General features: G+C 42.0%; 1 protein-coding gene across 1 annotated transcript in view; it reads left to right on the forward strand.

Annotated features, from left to right (window-relative positions):
* GNAI1 (G protein subunit alpha i1) overlaps positions 1–23,031 on the forward strand; it is a 75,060-nt gene that overhangs the window by 20,926 nt on the left and 31,103 nt on the right. The gene's annotated exons all lie outside the window — the stretch shown is intronic.

Here is a 23,031-nt window from a genome sequence, read left to right on the forward strand (position 1 = left end):
GTGCTCATGGGCGGCTCTGCTGCACGTTAATGCATGAATGCCTCTCGGATGATGACTGCTTCTGATCTGTATTGAAAATTGTGTTTTTTTTTTTATTGGAAAGATACAGTGAATAAGAGAGAAGGAGAGAGCTTTTATCTGCTGCCTTATTCCACAAATGCTCACCACAGCCAAGGCCAATGCCAGGCTGCAGCCAGGAGCCAGGAACTCCTTTAGTGTCGCGTACGTGGGTGGCAGAAATCCAAGTACTTAGCCCGTCTCATCTGTTACCTACAGGAAACTGAGTAGTTGGGATTCAAACCAGACTCTCCAGGACAGCTGTGTTTGCCACAAGCTATGATTTAAAAGGTTACACCACAGTATTTGCGCCTCTCTTTTTTCCCTAAGATACATATATATATATATATATATATATATATATATATATATATATAATTCTTTTGAGTGACAGAGCTACAGAGAGAAATAGAGAGAGAGGGAGGAATTCCATCCACTGGCTCACTCTCCAAATGGCTGCAATGTCAACACTGGGCCAGGGCAAACCCAGGAGCTCCAATCAGATCTCCCACATGGGCAGCAGGGGCTTAAAACGCTTGAACCATCCTCTCTTGGCTTCTCAGACCATTAGTACAGAGTTGGATCCAAAGTGGAACTGTTGGAATATGAATCAGTGCCCATATGGAATGCTGGTCTTGCAGACTGCAGTTTAATGTATTATACCATAACACTGGATCCATTCTGCTTCTCTTTTAAAGGATCACACCAACACCCCATTGGTGACACTGGCATGCTACAGGTGGCTTCTATTTTAATGTAGATCATTGCAGACAGTTCTGCTTTGAAAACCAAGAGGGAAGCAGAACTGCCTGCGTGTGAACATGTGGCTGTCAGTAGGGTGTGCGTTAATTAAGCAGCATACCATAGAGTCCAGCCACTTTCCAAATTTTCCTGGGCCTCAGTATGCTTAGGAAAAATGGGACAGATGTACTTTTTGGTGTTACAAAACATCTCTTATTCTAGTCAGACAAGGATTGCTTTGTTTTGCCTGAAAATTGAGTGACACCCCCCCCCCCGCTCCTCCCCCCCTCGATTTCTTTCTTTAATGAGAGAGAACTTCCACATGCTGGTTCACTCCACAGTAGTCACAGTTGGGCCATGCCACAGCGAAAGAGCCAAAAACTCCATCCAGTCCCTCCCATGTGGGAGGTAGAGACTCAAGTACTTGGGCCATCTTCTACCCAGGTGCTGGATTGGAAGCACGGTAGCTAGGACTCAAACTGACAACACCACTCCTCTATTGTATAGTTTAGACAAATGATTTGCATGAAACTTGGGTGTGTTATGCTGTTTTCCTGATGGAATAAATATCTAGCAGGAATTCAGTTTTTAATCAGAGTTTAGAAATGGATCTGTTTCTAGCCTTATTTTGGTTGTGGTCTTCAAAATTTTTTCTTTACATTTTAATTTTGAAAGTTTATGTGCATTTTCATTTTATTTGGAAGACAGACTGAGGGAACAGAGAGACAGACATTTTATCTACTGACTATTTCCGATGGTGCCAAGCTTGAGCTAGGAACTCAGAATTCATGCTGGATTCCCCATATGTTTGGCAGGGACCCAAGCTGTCACCTGCTGGCTCCCAGGGCACGCACTAGAAGGGAGATGGTATTAAGAGCAGAAGTCAGAGTCAACCAATTTGACATGGGATCCTGGTATCACAAGTAGTATCTTAACCGTTGTGCCAACACCGATGGCTTTACATTTTAAAAATGAGTAGCAATGCCCAAATCAGTCTTCATTTTAGATTGTTGCTAATATGTTATCTGCAGTGATTTTTTGAAAGCTACGTTTAAACAGATTTTTGCAAGAATTGAAATGAAGAAGTTAAAGGAAGCTATTTTGGCACACAGCTTTGTCTCAGCTGGCAGGGAGTATATCTTAATCTGATTTCCATTGAATAATAATTAAAACTTTAGAAATAATATTCTGATGATGTAATAGTTGATATTGTGTGTAATGACGTCTTACATTCGTCTATGGAATAATGGGTTTCACAGCCAAGTAAAGTGACTTCTTATTTCATTCCATCTAAGGAGAACTTAGTTCAAGCAAATTTAACTCTGGGGGCTGCTGTTTGGCATAGCAGTGGTGACATGTTTGGATGTTTGATTCCTGCGTCAGAGTACCTGGTTTGAGTGCTAGCAGAAATAATCCCTGCCTCTCCACCCTTGGAAGCACCAGGTGATGTGCCAGTTGGTTGGCTTCTTGCCCCGTCATGTGAGATCTGGATGGAGTTCCTGGCTCCTAGGTTTGGTCTGGGCTAGCCTTGAGTGTTGTGGGACTTCAGAGAGTGAACCTGTTGGTGGAAGATCTGCTTCTCTGTCTCCCTGCCTCTCAAGCAAATGAAAGTGTTCAAAAGAAATGTGCAGTTAACATGTTCAAAAAAAGGTGGTACTGTGTTGAATCATTTGCCTGCCAATGTGAACTGTGAATCCTGACCAAGAAAGTGTAGTGCACTACTTGGTACATGATGTAGTTCGGCAAGCACAACAAGCCTTTCGGTGTTCCTATTGCAGGGATACAAATCATCAGATTGCATCATGTAGTCCTCTGCAGCTTATATAGTTTGTTAGAGATTGTTGGACTCTGCGTCTGAGCATAAGCTGTGGCTGTGTTTTAAGGCACATCATTCTTATTTCCTTTCCAGTAAGAATTGAAATTTGAAAGCAGCAAAAGCATATGATATGGAAAAGCATTTGAGAGGTTAACTGATTCCAACATTGTTGATGAAAAGAAATGTATTAGAAGATGTTGGTTAGGAGAATCAGAGTTTAAGGATATCAGTTATTTGCCACTGGACATATGAGTGAACTTTTCACTCCTTAATTGTGTTTGTCAACAAGAAAGAATTCATTTAAATGTGATACATTTTTGGTGGAACTTTACAGCCCTGCAGCATACATTCTTTGGGCTGTGATTACATACATGCTAATCTTGATGCATATGTTTGCTAAAGCTGCTTACTGCTGTGGTGGAGGCTGTAGGTTCCAGCAGACCGTGAGTCATGGCCAGACAGGCAGTTGAATCCAGGCTCCTTGGTCCTTTGTCCTGTTCAGCAAACTGAAATAATTCCTGTAACTTCCAGATCATGGAATTGTATGGTTTGAATGAAGGTCGTTTGGAAAGTGCTCAGTTGCTTATTGTTCATAGTTCAACAGAGCTGACCCTTTGTCTACACTGTGTGATTATTAGATTATTCAGTGCTGAGTATCTGTACTGTCGCCTGAATTGTTTGTGTGCCTCAAACTCTATGTGAAGCCCCAACTCAGAATTTGTTGTTTTTTGTTGTGTGTGTGTGTGGGGGGGCTGAGGGTGTGGGGGAAGAGGTGGATTTGGGAGGTGATTGCTTCCAAATGAGGTTGTGGAGTTGAAGCTCGGGGGTGCAGCTCTCTAGAGGGTGAAGGAATGACACTGATACGATCCTGATGACAATTGTGTGATGAGTCTGTCACCAGATAGAGGGTTCCCTAGAACCCAGGAGCGCTGGTGCACTGACCTCAGACCGCCAGCCTCCAGAACACAGTGAGCAGTGAGTACTTAGAGTGTAAGTCATCCACTGTGTGCTGTTTGGAAACCTCAGCAATACCGATGCAGGGGACCTGCTAGTATGCCAGACAGATTTCTGGTTATTTGTCTAGGGTATCTTATTAAGACTTATAGCAATTCCCTGAGGAAATTTGTGTTAGTATACTCGTTCTACAAATGAGGAAACAGGTGTAATCTCATAGTTGCCAAAGTGAGACACACATCTGTGTGCCAGGGATAACATTAGCCACAGAAGGAAAGCGGTCCATAGTCTGTGTAATACACAAGCAGATCCAGCTGAATTCTTTCCTGTTTCATGGTTGAGTCTTGGGATGTTTCTTAGAATGCTTTGAACAGTTCTTCGAGGCTGAGGGAAGGTGGTCAGGGTACTTGAATTGGGAGACACGATGAATGGTCTCAGGCAACTGCAGGTACTCTCTGGTGTAGCTCTGCGTGGAGGGCCAACCATAAGGTCCTACAGGAGAAGCCACCCCGGAGATCCCACCCTCTGTGAAGAGTGGTGGGAGGTGGAAGGAGTGTGTAGCGTCACCTTTTGAATGGAGTCAATTTCTGTGTTGCGTGAGAAGTTTTCTCCCCTTCAGGTCCTTAGGAGCTGCTTGTTGTCAGTGATTTCTGAAGTTGGATTTGGTTTAGGGATTGTGGGATGCCCATAAGACTGACTGGGGCCACCCCAAAGGCTGGCCGAGATATCTGGCTTCCATGTGACTTCTTGGCACCAGTGCTGTTTCCCTCTGGTTAAATGTGTATCATTTCTTCCTTGTAGGGATCTCAAAGGGTTAAATGTTTGAAGTACAATCCACCCTCTCCTCCAGAACCTCCTCCTGCCTCTGCTCACCAAAGCTAAAAAGTTGTACCTGTTATCTCATGACCCCCCCCCCCACCTCAGCTTCTTCCTCCCAGTCTTCTATTGGTTGGCTCCTCTTGTCTGTAGAGAAGATGTGTGTGCTGAACAAGAGCCAGCAGTTACACCTGCCACAAGCTCCTTGTGTCCTGTTCGGGGTGTGGGGCTGTTGCTAGCAGATACTGCATCACTCTAGTTTCTGTTCTGCAGTGTTTTACCCTAGAGGCCCATGCGATAGTACCCAACTGAAATCCAACGAGGGAACTGTTCAGCTGCACGGATCTGAGAAGTGGGATATTTCATGTCTAGGGTCTGAACTTTGCATTGGCATAGTGCTGTATTTTACATTCCTAATAACGTTTGTGAAGATCGTTTCCTTTAGCCAGTTATTGCTGGATTTTGACACATGAAGCGGTATATGTGTTCTTTCCATCTTGTAGTGTACCTACTAGTTACGCTAGGAATTCTGTACATCATCCGCTCTCTGACACTAATTTGTTTTACAGCCTTCTTTATGTAGAGTTTGTTTAGCACTGGTTTCTGGTGTTGAGCCCAGGGGTATCGCAGGATGTATTAGGGAAGCCTAGCTGCACTTAGGTCCTTGTAGGTCTCAGATTCAATCATGCCATGTATAATAATGCCGTCTGTGCATACTGACCTTTTTGGTGATCCTGTACCACTCCTTCCTCATACCACTGTTCTTTTCTGGCTGCCCACAGTTTTGACAAGTTGGCTTCAAAGATCGTCTGAAATTCTAGGCATTTTTAGTTCCCACTCCTCCCTTTGAATTCGGGGCATTTGTGTATCTCAACCTTGCTCTAACACTCCATACCAACTTAGTTCTGTTTGGTGAGTGTAGGCGGAGTTCATTGTTGGAAGAAATTCAAGGTGGTCATGTCATAACTATTGAACATTTCAGAGCATTAGGGCAGCACTGGTCTCTTCATTCCACCTTTAAAAAAGATGAGACCCAACAGAGAGAGAGAAGAAGGAGGGAGAGAAGAGATTGGAAGTGGGGAGAGAGTGAGAGCAAGCAAATTCCCATCTGTTTATTAATTTAAAAAAAAATTCTTTCCCAAATGCCCACAGTGGCCTGGGAATATTCTTCTCCTCATATTTGAGGCCGCATGGTAATCACCAGCTCTTTTGCACAGTTCACAGAGACCAAACCAAAGAAAAATGCATCATTACTCAAGGATTTATATTGAGGATAAATTTAGTTTTATGATTCTAAATGGCTTTCATTTCTTTAGAGAAACTTGTGATTATTTTTTTCCCCAGCTGAATTCTCTGAATGATGAACATACATCTTCCAGTGGTCCCATAAGCTGCAGGAGATGGGAGGTGACTTTTGCAAGCCCTTTCTTGTTCAGTGATTCTGTCTTCCCACCAGTGTCACCACACACCTAGGGCTCCTTGCCTTAAATTTCATTTCCTTCCTGCTGTCATTTAAACTACTGTTAACATTCTACCAAGGACCTGCTGATGGAAAGGTGACTGTGCTGTTTGGGGTGTTCTTCTCAGCATAAAAATACACCTGCACTTGCACCGTGTGGGTATAATATAAATACTTTATGGAATATTTTAATAATTGAGAAAGCCTGACAAGGTATTTTATTTTTAGACAGTCTTGTCACTTTGCCATCGGCATTTTGACCTTTTTATTTTTGTGCATTCAGTTGCGAAACTGAACATGTGTACATTTGTTTTATTTTTCTCCTCCAAACAATGTATGTGTGTTCTTTCATCTAAATGGTAGCGGGAAGTATTTTTCATTCCAAAACATTTTTAATAGATTACTACTAAGCAGTTAATATTTTCAGCCCTTAAAGTTTTAGATGTGTGAGTAAATGTAGATTAAAGAAAATATTAAAGTAGGCATAGACAATATTGTCTGTAGGTGACTGAATCCTGTGGACAGCATTGTTTCCTGTGACCTTTGCTACTTCTTCCATCACAATTAAGGCAGAACAGCTAAAGGCACAGAAATCATTGGACTCTCTGCTTCGTGACTGCGGACAGTTTGAGGAGTCTTTGTTAAGCTTCGTTTGACGAATTGTTCTATATAGCATGGTAGTTTTTAAATGGGTGAAAAGATGAATGTGAGATTTTTAGCACAGTACTGGTCCCATTTTGAAAACTATAAAGGTTGTTATTTTTATTCATTCAGAGACAGGGACACAGTTTGCTTACTACTGTTCACTGCTGAAGGCTTAAGAAGGAAGACTCCCATTTCTGCTATGCTCTGGGGAGCACGCATGCTTGCCTAGGAAGTATAGGTAGAAACAGTTTTGATTCAGGAGTGGTCATAGGAATACAGTCTTCCCGATAAGTGGGTTGGGCTAACGTGTGAGTGTAATCATTGAGGAAAACACAACTTCAGTTCTTTTTTTTTTTGCATAAAAAGAGAAGGATGATCATTCCTTAGCGTACTTTCCTTTATGCATGCTAGACTGATACATGGTTCTCATTAACAATCACGAGGTTAGTAGTGGAAATGCGGTTTTCATTTCCTTTTATCTAAATCATTATACAGAGAGCAGAGTCGAAGAAACGGAGAATTGTAATTCCGTTGTGAGCATTTGCATTTTGATATTGACTGAACACTATAGATTGAGTCTAGGGTGACTCATATTGAGGTTCATTCAAGTTTTATTTAACTCTTATGTAGTATGATTTAACTTTAGACCCTTCAGATCACGTAAGAGTTTTGACAGTAATCTTCATTAATCAAGTTATTTTCAGCTTCATTTTCCCCTTTCTCCCCCCACTCAGGAATATTAATATCATAGGTTTTGGATGAGATGTTATAGATAAATCTACTCATGTGTTCTGGGGAATGCTGCAGCAGGTGCATGGGGCCATTGTGACTCAATGTCATTAGAATGAATCTGGGGTCAGACGTCTGGCCAGGGAAAGGACATCTGTATTTTAGTTGTCCTGGACCAGTGAATCTCCCTGCTTTGTCAGGCCCAATGCCCCCTTGTCTCCTTTAACAAATAATTTTAATTGTCTATGATATCCTGCGATAAAACACAATTCATGATAACCTTATCCTTGTACATTTACTGAAACTTAAGCACTATAGCATATTTCTAATAGTCATGTGTTAGAGAAGTAAAAGGAAGTATTTTAAAGTGGTTTACCATGTAAAGGCTCATCCACAACTACAGATCTTTCTAACAGTCAGATAGTTGGGGGCTGGTAATGTAATGGGACTCTGGAATTGTGCTGGTTCTAGTATCGGTTGCTCCACTTCTGATCCAACTCCCTGCTCCTATGCCTGGGGAAGCTTAGGGAGATGGCCCAGGTGCTTGGGCCCTGGAAACTGGGTGGGAGATCCAGAACAAGGTCTGGGCTCCTGGCTGTGACTTCACCCAGCACTGCAACTGAAACCATTGGGGGTGTAAACAGATGGGAGTTCTGGCTCTCTCTCCTCCACCCCACCCCCTACCACCTACCTCTTCTTCATTCCTCCCTTTTCACTTTCCACCTCCACCCCCCTCTCTGCAACTCTGCTTTTCAAATATTTTTAAGTCAGATGTTGTTTATATATATATATATATATATATATATATATATATATATATATATAAAATATGTGTATATATATATAATCATTTGTAATTAGCTACATTTTTAATCTACAGCACAAAATGTATATTATAATATATTATATTATAAATACAGCTATTAAAATGTAGATTTCACCATTTTCATTGTTTTTTTGAGGATGCAGTTTAGAGGCATCAATATAGTCACCTTGTTCACCCATCATCGCTGTCCCTGTGCAAAATTTTTGTATCATTCCAGACTCTGTACCCATAAAACAAACAACTCCCTGGGTGGCCATTGTGAATAATGATGTAATAACGATGATGGATTAAAGTATCTCTTAGAGATACGGCTTTTAATACTTTGGGACACACACCCAGAAATGGAGTTGCTGGGTGATATCATATCATATGCCTCTCTGTTTGGTTTTGGAGAATGAGTAAGATCTGCATTTTATTTTAGACTGCCGTATTGTTTTCTGTAGCAGCCGTACCATTTCAGATTCCCATCTAAAGCGCACAGGTTTTCTTTCTCTTCAGATCTGTGCAAAGTTTGTTTTCAGTTGAAGCCATCCTCCAAGTGTGAAATAGCAGCTCATGGCAGGTTTGATTTTAGTTGTCCTAGTGACTAGTGATATTGAATACATTTCATGCTCTTTCATTTCTTTGCAGAAATACTGGTTAGAATCCTTTGGTTTCTGCTGAGTTCCCTTTTCTTGTTGAGCTAAAGGAGTTCTGTATACACGTCGTGTATGTTAATACCTTAGAGATATAGAACTTGAAAATATTTTATCCTATCCTGTAGGTGACTGTCATTTTCATCATAGTGTATTTTGATGTAAGTTTTGATGTAAGTTTTCAGTTGGGGTGATGAGTTCAAGGTTTTTTTTTGGTTACTTATGCTTTCAGCTGAGAAAACATTGTCAAGCCCAGTGCCATGAAACTTCTCCCCTATGATTTTTCAAGTTTTTCAAGAGTTTTGTCAATGTTATTTTTTATGTTTAAGTTGTATTTTGTTGTAAGTTTTGTATGTGGTATAAGAGTAAAACTTCCTTTGTGTGTATGTGTGTGTGTGCATGTGTATCTAATTTCCAAAATGTTTAATTCCCCATTTTGCAAATTGGCATCTCTAGGCTTAGCTATCTTAGTATGATAATATCCGAATTCCTTTATCAAATGTAGTTTTTTAACTTAATTCTTAAATTATCATACATTTTTAAAATTAGTGTCAGCCATTTTTATTCTCTTTTTTTTAAAAGATTTATTTATTTAGAAAGGCAGGTTTGCAGAGAAAAGGAGAGACAGAGAGAAAACTATTCCATCTGCTGTTTCACTTTCCCAATGGCCGTGATGGCTGGAGCTGCCAGTCCAAAGCCAGGAGCCTCTCTTCCAGGTCTCCAGTGCAGATGCAGGGTCCTAAAGGCTTGGACCATCCTGCACTGTTTTTCCAGGCCACAAAAATTGGAAGTAGAGCAACCAGGGTATGAACTGGCTCCCGTATGGATGTTGGCACTTGAAGGTGAAAGATTAGCCTGTTGAGCCATAGCACTGGCCCATGACATTTTTGTTCTAAATATGCGCGTTTCATTGTTTTGACATTCTTCGTTAAGGTTAGCCTAGCCTTCTTTTTTAGTCTTATTTTAACTCTCTTGTTCATTCATTCATTACATGTATTTCCATGCATAAATTCCACCTAATACCTTCATAGTTTGTTATTTTTCCACATACTGTGTTCAGTATAGTTTTCTATATCTAGATCTTTACTGATTTTTTCACTCACATCCTAGATATATCACTGACTGCTCTTTTACCCCATCTAACATGATGATTTTCATTGAATTTACTAGCTAAAATGGATAACTTGCACGATGGAAATGACTCATTCCTGGCCTTGCGATAGTAACAGTGTGGTAATAGCCTTTTACCAAATCTCCACTAGATAACAGCAGACTGATGGCCTACTCTACTTAGGCTCTTGCATGTATACATATATCTGATCTGTTTGTACACATTCATCATTTCCTTTCTCCCCAATACACTGTATCTGGTAAAGTTTTCTATATTGACTCATGTAGTCATCATGTTTTTTAGTGCTTACATAAAAATACAGTTCAGAAGAAGAAACTTGGCACCGTGGGATAAGCCTCCTCTTGGGACAAACACGTCGCAGTTTCGAGTGGCTGTCCCACCTGCTCCACTTCTGTTCCAGCTTCCTGCAGATGCACATCTAGGGAGGCAGTGGTCATGACTCAAGTGCCTGGGCCACAACCACCCGCATGGGAGACTCAGATGGAGTTCTCATTTGGCCCAACCTTGGCCTTGCTGGCATTTGGGGAGTAAAGGAGAGGATGGGAAACAGGACGCCCAGCATGTGTTCATTCTGCTATTTCTGTCTTCCAAGTAGATGAAATTAAATAATCATCCAAAGTATGTTGCATGTAGCCGTTTCGTAGTTTGCTTAGTGACCGTTATTTTCAGACTTCTAGATTGACTTTCCATCTGTTTGTATTGCAAAAATGTGTAAATGCATTTAAGAAAAAAAAATGCTAAAACTAAGCCTGGTGTTTAGATTTAGGATATTTAAGGCTTCAAGACATATCTTGCGTTGTGATGGTCTCAGAAAAGTTTTAGTTCCCATAACAGGATGTGAATATACTTCCCTGTTCACTCAATTTCCAACAATTACCACCGTACTTTGAAAACATTTTTTTATCACTTTTTTTTTTATGACAAATGAAGCTAACCATCTTTATGTTTATAGGCCTTGTATATTTCCTGCTGTTAATTCCTGGGAAATCTCTGATTCTTTCTTAAAGCGAAAATCAGGATTTCTCCTTTTAAAAATTTCCTTGGATTCAAATCCAATTGTAAAAACTGTAATTGAGAGATTCCAGGAAAGAGACGCTGCCCAGTTCATACACACAGCTCTCCAGTGGCTTGCCGGCCACTTGTCCCCATAGCAACTCTACTGGCCCCTCTCTAGCTGTTCTTTTCTGACTGACAGATGGTCTCAGTGTGGAGAGGCCATGCCTGCAGACCTGGAGGCTAGAACTTCCTCCCGGAGGAATTTATTTCACAGATGCTCATCTCAGAATGCTTTAGCAGAAATGCATCATTTTCTCATACCCCAAACCACCTCGCTGCTAGATCTAAAATCTTTGTCTTCTACTTTATGGGAACCCACTAGTCATTGAGCTCATTGTGCAGGCAGGAAACTTCATGCCTCAACACACGAGGGAAGGAAGAATGTGGAAAGCTCCCTGTGGGAACACTTTGTCTTATCTGAACCAGGAGCCCACTATTGCAGCATGACTTGATGTCTGTCTCAGGCTTTAAAATACCTTTCCGGGCCTGTTGTGGTGGCCTAGTGGCTAAAGTCCTTGCCTTGAATGTGCCGGGATCCCATATGGGCACCGGTTCTAATCCTGGCTGCTCCACTTCCCATCCAGCTCCCAGCTTGTGGCCTGGGAAATCAGTCGAGGACGGCCCAAAGACTTGGGACCCTGCATCCACATGGATGCTCCTGGCCCCTGACTTTGGATTGGCTCAGTTCCGGCCATTGCGATCGCTTGGGGAGTGAATCAGTGGATGGAAGGTCTTTCTCTCTGTCTCTCTGTATATCTGACTTTGCAATAAAAAGAAAGAAATCTTAAAAAAAAAAAAAAAGGTTTTGTACCAAACTAGAGCTCTTTTAAAAAAATGATTTTGGTTGAAAGGCAAGAAAGGAGAGAAGGGAATAAGAGTTACTGGGGACGAGAAAGAAAGAATATCAGCCTTCATTTTTACCCCCTGTTGCATGTAGTAGTCTGGGTTGGCTGAAGCCAGGAACCCGGGCCTTCATACAACTCTTCAATGCAGGTGAGGGATCTAAGTATTTGGGCCATCATCTTCTATCTCTCAGAGTGCGGGTTAGCAGGAAGCTAGGCAATGAAGTGGAGGTGTGACTCAAAACCAGACACTCTCATATGGGACGGGGCGTCCCAGGAGGCAGCCTAAACATGTGAAAAACACCTGTCCTAAACTTTTAATTCCATTTTCTGCGAACACTTGAAAGTATTGTCATATATGCACAGATGGTCCCTGACATAACAGTTGTTGAATTATATATATTTTTTTCTGTGTATAGTGGTGCTTGTTTTAAAAATGTGAATACATATATAAATGTAAAGAGAACAGATTTCATGTATGTCGTAGATACATTTCTAAGAAGGTAGCCATACTTGCCTCCCTCACTCCCTAATCCCCCTCCTTCCTTCCTTCCTTCCTTCCTTCCTTTTTTCCATTGGTTTTTTCCACAATAACACATTTAAATATTCTTTATCATTACAGCATTAATGCAGCACTAACCGTGATATTAAAGAAGCAAAAAAGTAGAAAGGGCATTGTTCTACAGGAACAGACAAAAAGGCTATAAACATTGAATAAGTCATAATAAGTTCATTTCATTCATATCCAGACAGATATGTAAATAGATCTTCTGTATATACCACCACATATCACAGAAAGCATTTGTTATTTGTCTTTTGGGGGACTCATTTCATTAGGCATAATGGTGTCCAGTTGCATCTGTTTGCTATATAATAGGATCTCCTTTTCATGGTCAGTGTATATAACAGAATTTCTTTATCTAGTCATCAGTTGGTACTCACCAGGTTTGATTGCATATTTTAGCTATTGTGAGTTGAGCTGCTACAAAGATGGCGGTACAACTCACTCTCTCCTGTTGGTTTCATTTCCTTTGGGTACATTTCCAGGAATGGGATGGATGGGGCATACGGTAGATCTATTTTCAGATCCTCCACAAGGGTTGCACTATCTTACATTCCCACCAACAATGGATTAGGGATGCTGGCTTCATTAGGGATAGTGTGAAAGGAAAGAAGAAAATCCCAGTGGATAGCTAAGGAGTTGATTGCATTTTGGCATATTGTCAAGCAGCTAATTTGACTAGAATCTTCTGTTTTCTTAAATGATACCCTTTCTTAGAGTTCACTGTAGTAATGGTGTGAAGGCTCCTCACGTATGTACACATATTTTGATCAGTGTGCCAATGCTTACCAACATATTCCATCATGATCTAGCCAGTAATGGAGGGCTTCCTATATTATTTGTGCTCATTTTTTTTTTTTTTTAATTTAAGGCAGTCCTTATTCCTGGTAAAGAAAGACAGACCTTGTTGGATTTTTAAGAGTATTTGTTTACATTCTTTATGAAGTATGGGCCTCTGTGTTTGTGGGTAGGAGAATGTGTAGAACTTGGTCTGTCATCCTGCACTCTGTCTGGTGGAGGGACTGAAGAGAGAAGCAAGACAAGTTTGGTTTTTGTTGACCTCTGGACTGTGAGTGTCTGCACAACCGGGTGTTCCCATGACAGATAAACTCAGTATCGTTATTACTGATATTTATGTAAAACTCGTACCTTAACGCAGCTGCATGGCTAAGAGGAGGGCGCAGAGTTGTTAAAATTCCCAGTTGTGCTTTGTCCCTTTTCTTTTTTAACTTACCCTTCGATGTAAAAAAAAAAAAAAAAAAAAAGCAGCTAATGTAACCACGTACACCCATACCTCTTGCTAAGGTGAATGGCCCATGCCTCGGGTGACAGATGGTGGCGTTGTTATGGATTCTGTCATCGGGTTATTAATAGGTTATTTCTTTTCCAGAGTCGAATTTGCTTCTGTATGATTTTATTGATTGTAATTCCAGTCTCCTTAGGGTCACAGCGTATCTTCTTTTCCCATGTGAAGTCTCTTCATCTATTTCTCAGACCACTTCTTTTACCAGTTGTTTTCTTTTCCGGGCACGCATTGGTAGTTTCTATACTACTTCTCTGAACATAAACTTATTTGCCTGTGTCATTCCTAGAAGAGTTTTTTTTTTTAATGGTATTTGAAGTGTTAGTGGATCGTATCGGACTGTTGATTCTGCACTCTGAAATGTATGTGCTTATACTCTTTATTCTTGTCAAAATATCTGTAACCTTTCACTATCATTTTCTTTTTTTCATGAATTTAAATTTACTAGACATATTAACTTGTTGTTGAGACACGTGAATAGTGAGTGTTGACATTTTAAGTAAACGATCCATGTGTGCTCATCACTTCATTTCCTTAGTTGACAGTCAGGAGTGCTTCCTGCCACCTGTTCTTCCCCCACATGTGAACGGGATCCAATGGCTCTATGTGCCCCGTGCGTGTTGCTCTAAAGAAAAGAAGACAAACTACTGTCCTTCCTTTGCGTGGCTGTTTGAAATCCGAGGCTCCAGGGATCAACATAAATTTGATATATCTAACATAGTCCATACCACAAGATGCTAAATCCTGGTTGCGTGTGTTAGCCTGCTTGTGATATATATTTATTAAAGATGCATTTATTCATTTGAAAGGCAGAACAACAGAGTAGGTAGAGGGGGAGAGAGAGAGATCTTTCAACTGTTGGTTCACTGCTCAAAAAGCCCCCAACAGCATAGGTTGGGCCAGGTTGAAGCCATGAGAATCTGGGACTTGAACGGGCACTTCCATATGGAATGCTGACAACCATAGCGGCAGCTTGAATTGTTATATGAGGACATTGGCTCCTGCGTGTGTCATGTTTATGTACTGAAGGAGGGTTGGAGTTTTGTTTATGAGGAGGTGAGGCTAGTAGGCTTTCCTAACCAATTCTGGAATGCTAAGAATGTCATGGGAAGAATTTTACACTAAATAGTTATACAGACTGAAATAGCATGGCTCTGAGTATAAACTTTGCAAGATGGAAGTAATTACGCTTGGAAATAATATGCAGGGAGGAGGAGTTCCCTGTGTACAGAAAAGGTCAGAATTTATCTGTCAAAAAACAGCCTGTCTACAGGAGAAATTCTGAAAGAGAGAACATTGCAAACATCCCTTGATTAGCTTGTTTGGATAAAAACAGAAGCATGCTTTTCTTCAGCAGCCGTTTGACTTAGCAACATGGTTTTGAGGAGTTGTGGATGATTCACTGACTCTACTTCTAAGCTATCTTTTTCTTTCTCGCTCTCCCTTTTTTCTTTCTTATCCAAAGTAGACCTCCCTACTCCAGTTTCCGGTTCTTTCAAGTAAGACACTTGCACATGAAAGCGAAAACCCTCCTAGGTTTTTACAACACAATGTAATTAATGAATAAACTTAATAAAAAAATGTTTTCCCTTTCTAATTCACAGGTGTCTTTGCCTAATCCAATGACATTTTTAACAGCTTGCCTGAATCTTTGTCATTCCAAGGCATTCAACATGACTTTTAGGTGGAAAATTGAAACAAACAATGGAAAACTCAGCCATTTCTTGCCACTTGGCAGTTTAAGCCCTTTGGGAGGTTAGCATCCCATACAAAACCTCTTGAGCTCAACTTCTGTTTCTGCTTCCAGTCCAGCTTGCTGCTAGGACTCAACTACTGGGTTTGTACCACGGATGTGGGAGACCTGTGGGAATTCTGGGTCCCGACTGACCCAGCCCTGCCCTGACTATGTCAGACATTTTGGCGGAATTAAACAGCAAATGAAAATTCTCTTTCTGCCTTTCAAGATGTATACAAATAAAAACACTTACAAAGAAAATGCCAACATTTATTTTGTCTAAGTTCATTGTGTCATTCTGAATTTTTAAAAATACCCAATTTAAAGGTAGAATAGCGTGTGGTTAGCAGAGCTTCTACCATCTTCCTGTCCCCTGTGTCTCCTAACTTCTGTTTGCTGGGACCCCCTCTGCTAATGGCTGTCTCCCAGCTGTCGTTATAATCAGGCTCTGTTCTGGCCATGGAGATGTGAGTGGAAGTGTGGAAGTGATGGATAGAACTCTTGAGTTGTGCTGTTATGAGGACAAGGAGTTCTGTTTACTTCCCAGCGTGTTCTTTCCCTGCCACTGACTGTTGGGTTCACACATAGATGAGGTCACTAGCAGGTGTCTTTCATCCCAGTTGGAATCCAAGTCAGAAAGATGTCAGAGCAGAGATGGGCTGCACATGCCTGTTTGTGAATACACTTAGAAACTCAATCCTTCTATGTTAGTACCGAGGGTTGCAAGAGATACCTCACACTGCAGCTTGGGTGTTGATGCAGACAATTATTTTCGTTTATGTCAGAGTCAGCTTGCCTCCTGCTGAACCCCCAGCCTGCTGATGAGTAGAGAAGATCTGTAAAGTATTCATAATTTCCACAGTAACCAAGCCTTAGTCCAGCCTGGCAGTGTGGACAGCTTGTTTGTGTAGGGGTGAGATAAATATGTTTTGTCATTTGGTGTGCTCCCCTACTGCCGTGCCGCTTTGTTGGTATAAGGGATAGGAGGGGAAATGGGTGACTGATAGGTCTGATAGGTAGGGTATGCCCTGCCTCCTCTGCTCTTGGAATTGATGGCTTTTACCTCTGTGCTCGAGGCATTACCGCTGGAGTCACCGGTGCTGCAGCTCCTGGCTTGCTTGGAGCCAGCCTGTCTGATCCCTATTACTGTGAGTCTTGAACTTCCTTTGGTTGACTCTGGTCTTGGTGGCTGTGCCTCACATTGCCACTGTGACCCTGGGACACAGCTCAGTGCACATCTCAGAACTCAGTTATTATATTTCTCTGAGAAGTGGAGTTGCCTTTTTTGAGAAAATAGTTCTGGTGGATGCTTGGTTCCCTGCCTGAACATGGACAGTGGGGTGCGATCCAGGGTGGGAGTGGGTTTCCCTGTGTTTGAGGGGCTCTTCCAAAACAGAGTAGAAGCCAAGGTGATTGTGACACTGCATAGAGGAAAAGTGATTGGTTGTGGCTGGAATGTATAATTTATGTGCATGCGTGATGAGGCAGGAAGGTGGGTAGTTGCAAATGGGTTTAAGGAAGATGATTTTATTCAGCTTTGATTCAGTCTTACGTACAGTCTAAAAATTTGGGAACTACAGAAGTAGTTGAGTAACAAAACCACATAACCCAGATATAAACATTCTTCAGTATATTTCTTCCCCTGTACTCTTCTTGTTGCATAAATATACGTACACTGAAAATGGGGCCAGCGTCCCCAGCTGGGCTGGGAGAATAAGTGCTCTAGACTAGACGTACTTCAGGTTCCTGTCTTCCAGCATGTAGGAAGGGAGTCAGGAGACATGGATATGGTGAGGAGGAAAGCAGGGTTTATTGGAAGGCTCAGGCACTGTGCATACTGAGGAAGCTTCTGATGGAGAATTGCCTCCACCCAGACTGGGATGGGTTTCCATAGGATTAGAGGCTTGAGGCAGGCCCTGGTTCAATGCTTAAAGAAGGCAGGGTGGGGATCTCCGGGCAGGTGTCATGGCATCTGGTTTAGGTATGCTGGGCCTTCAGCTATGTTGAATCTTCATGGAGGATGATAGGGATTTGGGCAGGACATATGGCTTGGGTGTGGCCAGTGCTTAGCTCCTCGTTGCTCACTAGCTGCAGGCTCACCCCTATCTGCAGTCACAGGCTTCCACCAACTCCTTCATTTATTTCATCAGGTCTCCAGTAGCATGCTTCTAGTGCCATCATTCATGTTAGTAGTCACTGCTATCTCTCCTCCATCCCACCTTGTTGCTCTTTTCCAAGCCCCTCTGAGTGTTATGTCTAGGCACAGCAGGCACCATGGTGTTGAAAGAAAAGGGCTGTCTCCCTTCTTAGTCCAGTGACTTGCGATAAGCATGAAGCCATCAAGTTTTGAACTGACTCTTAAATCGGCCCAAGAAGGCATGGTTGCAACGGCGCTCCTCCCTTGGAAGCTAGAGTTCTACCTGCTACTTTGACCCTATTAGACGAATCTGTGTTGGCTGCCATTTGAGGAAGAAAGTAAAAGATTAGACTGTATGCACAAGGTTAAGTGGAACAGATTAAAGGCAAAGCCTAGGAGGTTTCAGGAAATGGGGGTTCAATTGCACTTGAACAAAACAGTCAGGATACTACAGTGTCTTGAATCTTTCCTTCCTACAAGCCGTTGTGCTATGCTGCATGCTGGCAGGAGACATGAGATTCCTGAATGCAACACCAGTGGGACTTTTATTACACAGCAGTGGGCTCTGTTCCCTAGTGCTGACCTGAGAGAGATCCTGGGCATGGCTGTTGGAGTCATGGGCTATGTGATAGCACAGGAACCTTAAACTTATGGTTCCTATTTTTTTTTATGATGCAAAATAGTTCTCTCTGACCTTGATCCCAGAGGGGGTGTTAGCTTTATTATACTGGACAAGAAACAGAACATTCCTCTGCAGCAAAGGGAGACATAAGCTCTAGTGCTCACTCCTTCCCACAGCTGTTTCCTGTAAAATAAATAAATCAGTAAATCAACCAGCCATTCCTTGAGATGCACACAGGGGACAAAGATAGTCGCTGCTGTTTCTGCTCAGAGATGTCCACAAACATGACCGTGGCCCATGGGCAAGTGTTGCTTGACCAGGGAGTGGAGAAAGTGTGTATCATATTAATTATTTACCAGTTCTTAATAGCAAGTGGCTTAGGAAAAACAAAACAAGTTTGACTCTAACTGCAGGCAGAACAATGCTTGACTCTGTGATGAGGGAAGATGCTCTGCCCTGGTATAGTTGTAACTTAGTTTTCACAGATGTGTACAACTGTCTGAGGGAATAAAATTCCTTATGCTCCTAGGTCTTACATGAGCTACGAAACAAAACATGATTATGGATGGAGGCGTATAAATAAGGAGCATCGATACTGACTTAGTATGACAGTGAGATTTGACCCGCAGTTAGTGGCAATCTAATTGCTGTGATTTTACATCCCTTTTCTGAAGTGGGCTTTGTAAGGACTCAAGCCCACATCTTTCCTCTGTGTAAGTTTCTGTAACTTTCTTTGGTGAAACACATGTTTATCCTCAATGGGTCTGCACTCCATATGAGGGTGTCTTTAACCTCCTTAGCTTTTCCTGCCTTAGCTCAAGGTGACTGAGGTCATGTTACCTGACACTGGGTTGGCCACTGTTTGGGTTGCACAGGAATGTAAGTGAACTTGTTACTGGATGTTTGACCTAGGGCTCTTCTGGCTGCACTCTATCCCCTTTGCTCCGCCTTGCTAAGTTGCATGTTCTCCCTACTTTGTGTCAGCAGGCTTCTGTTGTCCCAGCTTTCTTCTGGTCGCTCCACTCTTCTTAAAGCTCCTTTTGCTGTCTCTTCTGTGAGGTGATCAGGGACATTGACCTTGTTAGCCAGGTTTCCCATCATGCTTCCAGAGCTGAGATCTTTCTTGACAGCTGCCATAGAATTCCCCAGTGAAAAATTCTGACTGGGGCCTTTCTTGGTGATGGGGTGGGGAAAGTTGTAAACTTTTTGTGTCCTTTTCTATATTTATGTATCCATCTTATGTATAGAAATACTTACATCTCGTAATTTTTAATATGTTTGATGATTGGTTTAAGACCCATAAGCATGAAGACACTTACTCCCAGGAACCCAGTTCTGTTTGGCCATCTAGAAACACCTGACCTCTTCTTTAGCAGTAAGGATTCAAGTGACCAACAGTCAGGCCAGACTGGTGGATGGAAGCTTCTTCAAGACAAAGTATTTGATACTTAATATACATCTGAGACACCTACCAACACAGACACAAATATGGAACTAAAAATTATATGACAGCAGGGATATATAAAGTCATCCAAGACACTCAGAATCACTTGGGATTTTTTAAAGTCATTGTATAAATGAGAGCATTGGTTTGAACATTTGTTGGACTCTCTAGGATTTCCTACGGGCTACTATTTATGAACTTCCTGCCCTTCACCTTCTTGCTCTATAGACATCAGTGCAGTCGATTGGGCCATCTAGCTGCTCATGTGATCCGTTTAGGTGAGGCTGCCAGGAAAGTACTGTGTGGACTTGCTTCTGTGTTGCGTTTCTAGAGTAGCCTTGTGCGTAAGGTTTATTGCTTGTATTGGAAAGGCAGATCAGATTTACAGAGAGAAGGAGAGACAGACAGAAAGATCCCCCACCCACTGGTTCACTCCCTAAATGACCCCAATGGCCACAACTAGCTGATCTGAAGCCAAGAGCCAGAAGCTTCTTCTGGGTCTCCCCAGTGGGTTCCGGGAGCCCCAGAAGATGAGTCATCTTCCAGTGCCTTCCCAGGACATCATCAGGGAGATCCATGGGATGTGGGACAGCCTGGACTGCCTCAGACCGGCACCCCTGTCAGATGCTGACATTGCAGACAGCAGTCTTACCGATTACACCATCATGTTGCCTCCACCTCTGTTTTTTATTAACCACAGACATATATTCCCCCACAGTTCTGGAAGTTTGAGGTACAATAACAAGGGGCTAAGCAGAGTTGATTTTTTGACATATACAAATTATCTATAATTACAGCATACAATATCATGCTTTAGTGTGTGAATATGACTATTAAAATCAAGTTAATTTGCCATTGCCTCATGTGCTTTAGGAGGGATTTTTTTTGTCTTTGGTTTTATGTTATTTTTCATAGTGAGAATATTAAAATCTACTCTCTGAGCAGTTTTTAGGTTAGTCACTATACCAGGCATAGTGTACTACACATCTTTGGAGTATGTCCATCCTGTCCAGTTAAAACCTTGCACCCTTTTGACCTGAGATCTCCTTCTCCGGGTACCACTGATAATCTTTGCTATTCTGGTTTTGAATTCAGTGTACTGGGCTCCACACGTACATGAATTCATACAGCATTGTCTCTCTGTGCTTGACATATTTCACTTAGCATAATGTCTTCCAGGGTCACTAATAATGTCACAAATGACAGGATTTATTTTCTTAGAAGGCTGCATGGTGTTCCATTCTAAGGATGTACCAATTTTTCTCTGTCTTCAGACATTTCAACTGATTCATAGCTTGGGTATTGTAAATAATGGTCCCTTCCACCTCCTTTTTTTCCTTTGATGAGGATGCACTCACTCTTGCTTAAGAAAACAGTATGGGGAAAAAAGATGTTAGTATGAGACCTTGTTCAAGCATGAGTGGGTTTTAAAAAAGTTTTATGGAGAGTTAAGATCTGGAAAAGTGGGTCAGTTTGAGGGTCTAGATTTTGGTGTTTATAATCATTGTCAAATTACTCTTACATCTCAGAGTGTCAACTGCATCCCGTATAGGAGGGTACTACAAAAAGTTCATGCAAGTACATGGTGTGCAAAACCAGCACATGGATTTTAAAACTTGTTTCTACCAAAATATAGCTATGTCTTAATGTCATCTTTCCACCAACTTAAATGTGCCCTTAAAAACGTGTTGATTCAAACAGAAGTCTAGAGTTCTGATAGCTAAATAGAAACAATTTTAGATTTTCACCCCTGTTGGGAAATTACAGTTGAGATCAGGATCTCCCAACCCCAAATGTCCTCCACACAAGAAGGGAAAATGATTTCCTTATTGGATAAGCTTAGGGTTTAAACCAGAGGAGGACTGGCACCACAGGCCATCTGTTAAGGGTTTGTCAACAAAGAAAGAGACCTCCACCTTTACAGAACCATTGCTTCCCAGCTCCTTGGGTAACCAGGCACCAGCGCTGGAGGCCACGCTGACACTTCTTGTGCCCACTGGAGTCATCCTCTCTGATGGCTGATTGTCCTGTGGGACAGAGAAACACTTGTGTCTACACTACACACTGCAGCTCCTCCTCTCCCTCTGGGGCAAAAGGGAGAAAGTTTGTCTCCTAGGAGAATATTTGCATTTCAAAGAAAGATTCCCAGGAAGAAGCTGTGCCTTAAAGCTGCCCATTTCCTTAGGTGAGGTTTATAGACCTGTTAGATATACATTTCAAAGGGAGGCTGAAAGGGGTTTTTACAATTACACAAGCCCTCAGGACAAACAGGAAAGAGGATCTTCCTTCCTTCAACCTGGGACAGTGAATCCTTAAATTTGTTTTAATTTGTATTTTAACCTCTTGGCTTCTCCATGAGGATTTTCTTCTTGTTCATCTCGCAGGGAAGACTGATATACAGAAGTGGCTTCGTAATTTGGCGGCATTTTGTTTGTAATTTTCGTTTTCATTTGGCTTTCCTCAGTGTAGACACTTTTACTTTGTGACTGCTCTTGGTAGCTGAGATTTCCCCATGGGAGAGTCGAGCTCTCCCTAATGCTGCATGTACCAAGTAAACGCAGCACGTGGCCATGTCAGCCTGTGATGTTGGGCTGCTCTCCCATGGCTGCCAGCCAGTAGTAGTTGGTAGGAGTTTGACCTTAAGCAAGACAGATTTTCTTTAATAATAGTAATAATAATAATAATAATAATAATAATAATAAGTGCTGTGGGAGGGCCAGAGGTTTCTGTTTTTAAGAAATACTTTGCCAGCTGTGAAAACTTAAATATGTCCCCTATTACTCCTCAACAGAGGCCAAGGTACTGGTTATCATTTGTATAAGGCTGAATGACTTATACAAATGATAAAGTGGAATTAGAACCCAGTCAACAGTGACTAGAACTTTCTCCTCTGCTAACTTGAATGCCTTTCCCTTTCCATTCCCCCCTATGCAAATGAGTTTCCCCGTAGGGTTTCCATGCCTGTCCTGCCCCAAGGCAATCTTGTCACTGCTGAGCTTGAATTTCACTAACACAGCTGCTGGGGCTCCACAGGAGACCTGGGAGAAGGCTGTCTAAACTTCACAGCCTGAGCATTCACTGTACATACTTTCACATCTGCCCCTGCCTTGCGGAAGGCCCACCCAAAGGAAGCAGTGGCCACTTTGTGCATAGCTGCTTTACGCATTGCTTAGTGAGCTCAACCAGTGGGCCCCGTATTCATCTTGCATGCACTCGGGTCGCTCGGCACGATCCTTGTTACTAGTAGTTGCTTTTGATGGGGTGGAAGTGCCATGGAGCCTTGCTCCTGCCCTGGACTTTGCAGAAAACATCATCGCTTAGAATGCTACAACCTCAATCACGTGATTTTGTACTTACCCCCTTGGGAGTTGCTTAATGTGGAAGTGAATACTGAAAAACATGAGCTGGTTTGTGAGTGAGATCACGTCAGACAAGTCTAAGGTTATTAAGGAGTCTTTATTAACCAAGCTTGGTGATAACAGGGCCCACTAGAAATAGCAAATCACAAGTCCATACGGCA

Source organism: Ochotona princeps, chromosome 32 (assembly GCF_030435755.1).
Source record: "Ochotona princeps isolate mOchPri1 chromosome 32, mOchPri1.hap1, whole genome shotgun sequence".
Lineage (NCBI taxonomy): Eukaryota > Metazoa > Chordata > Mammalia > Lagomorpha > Ochotonidae > Ochotona > Ochotona princeps.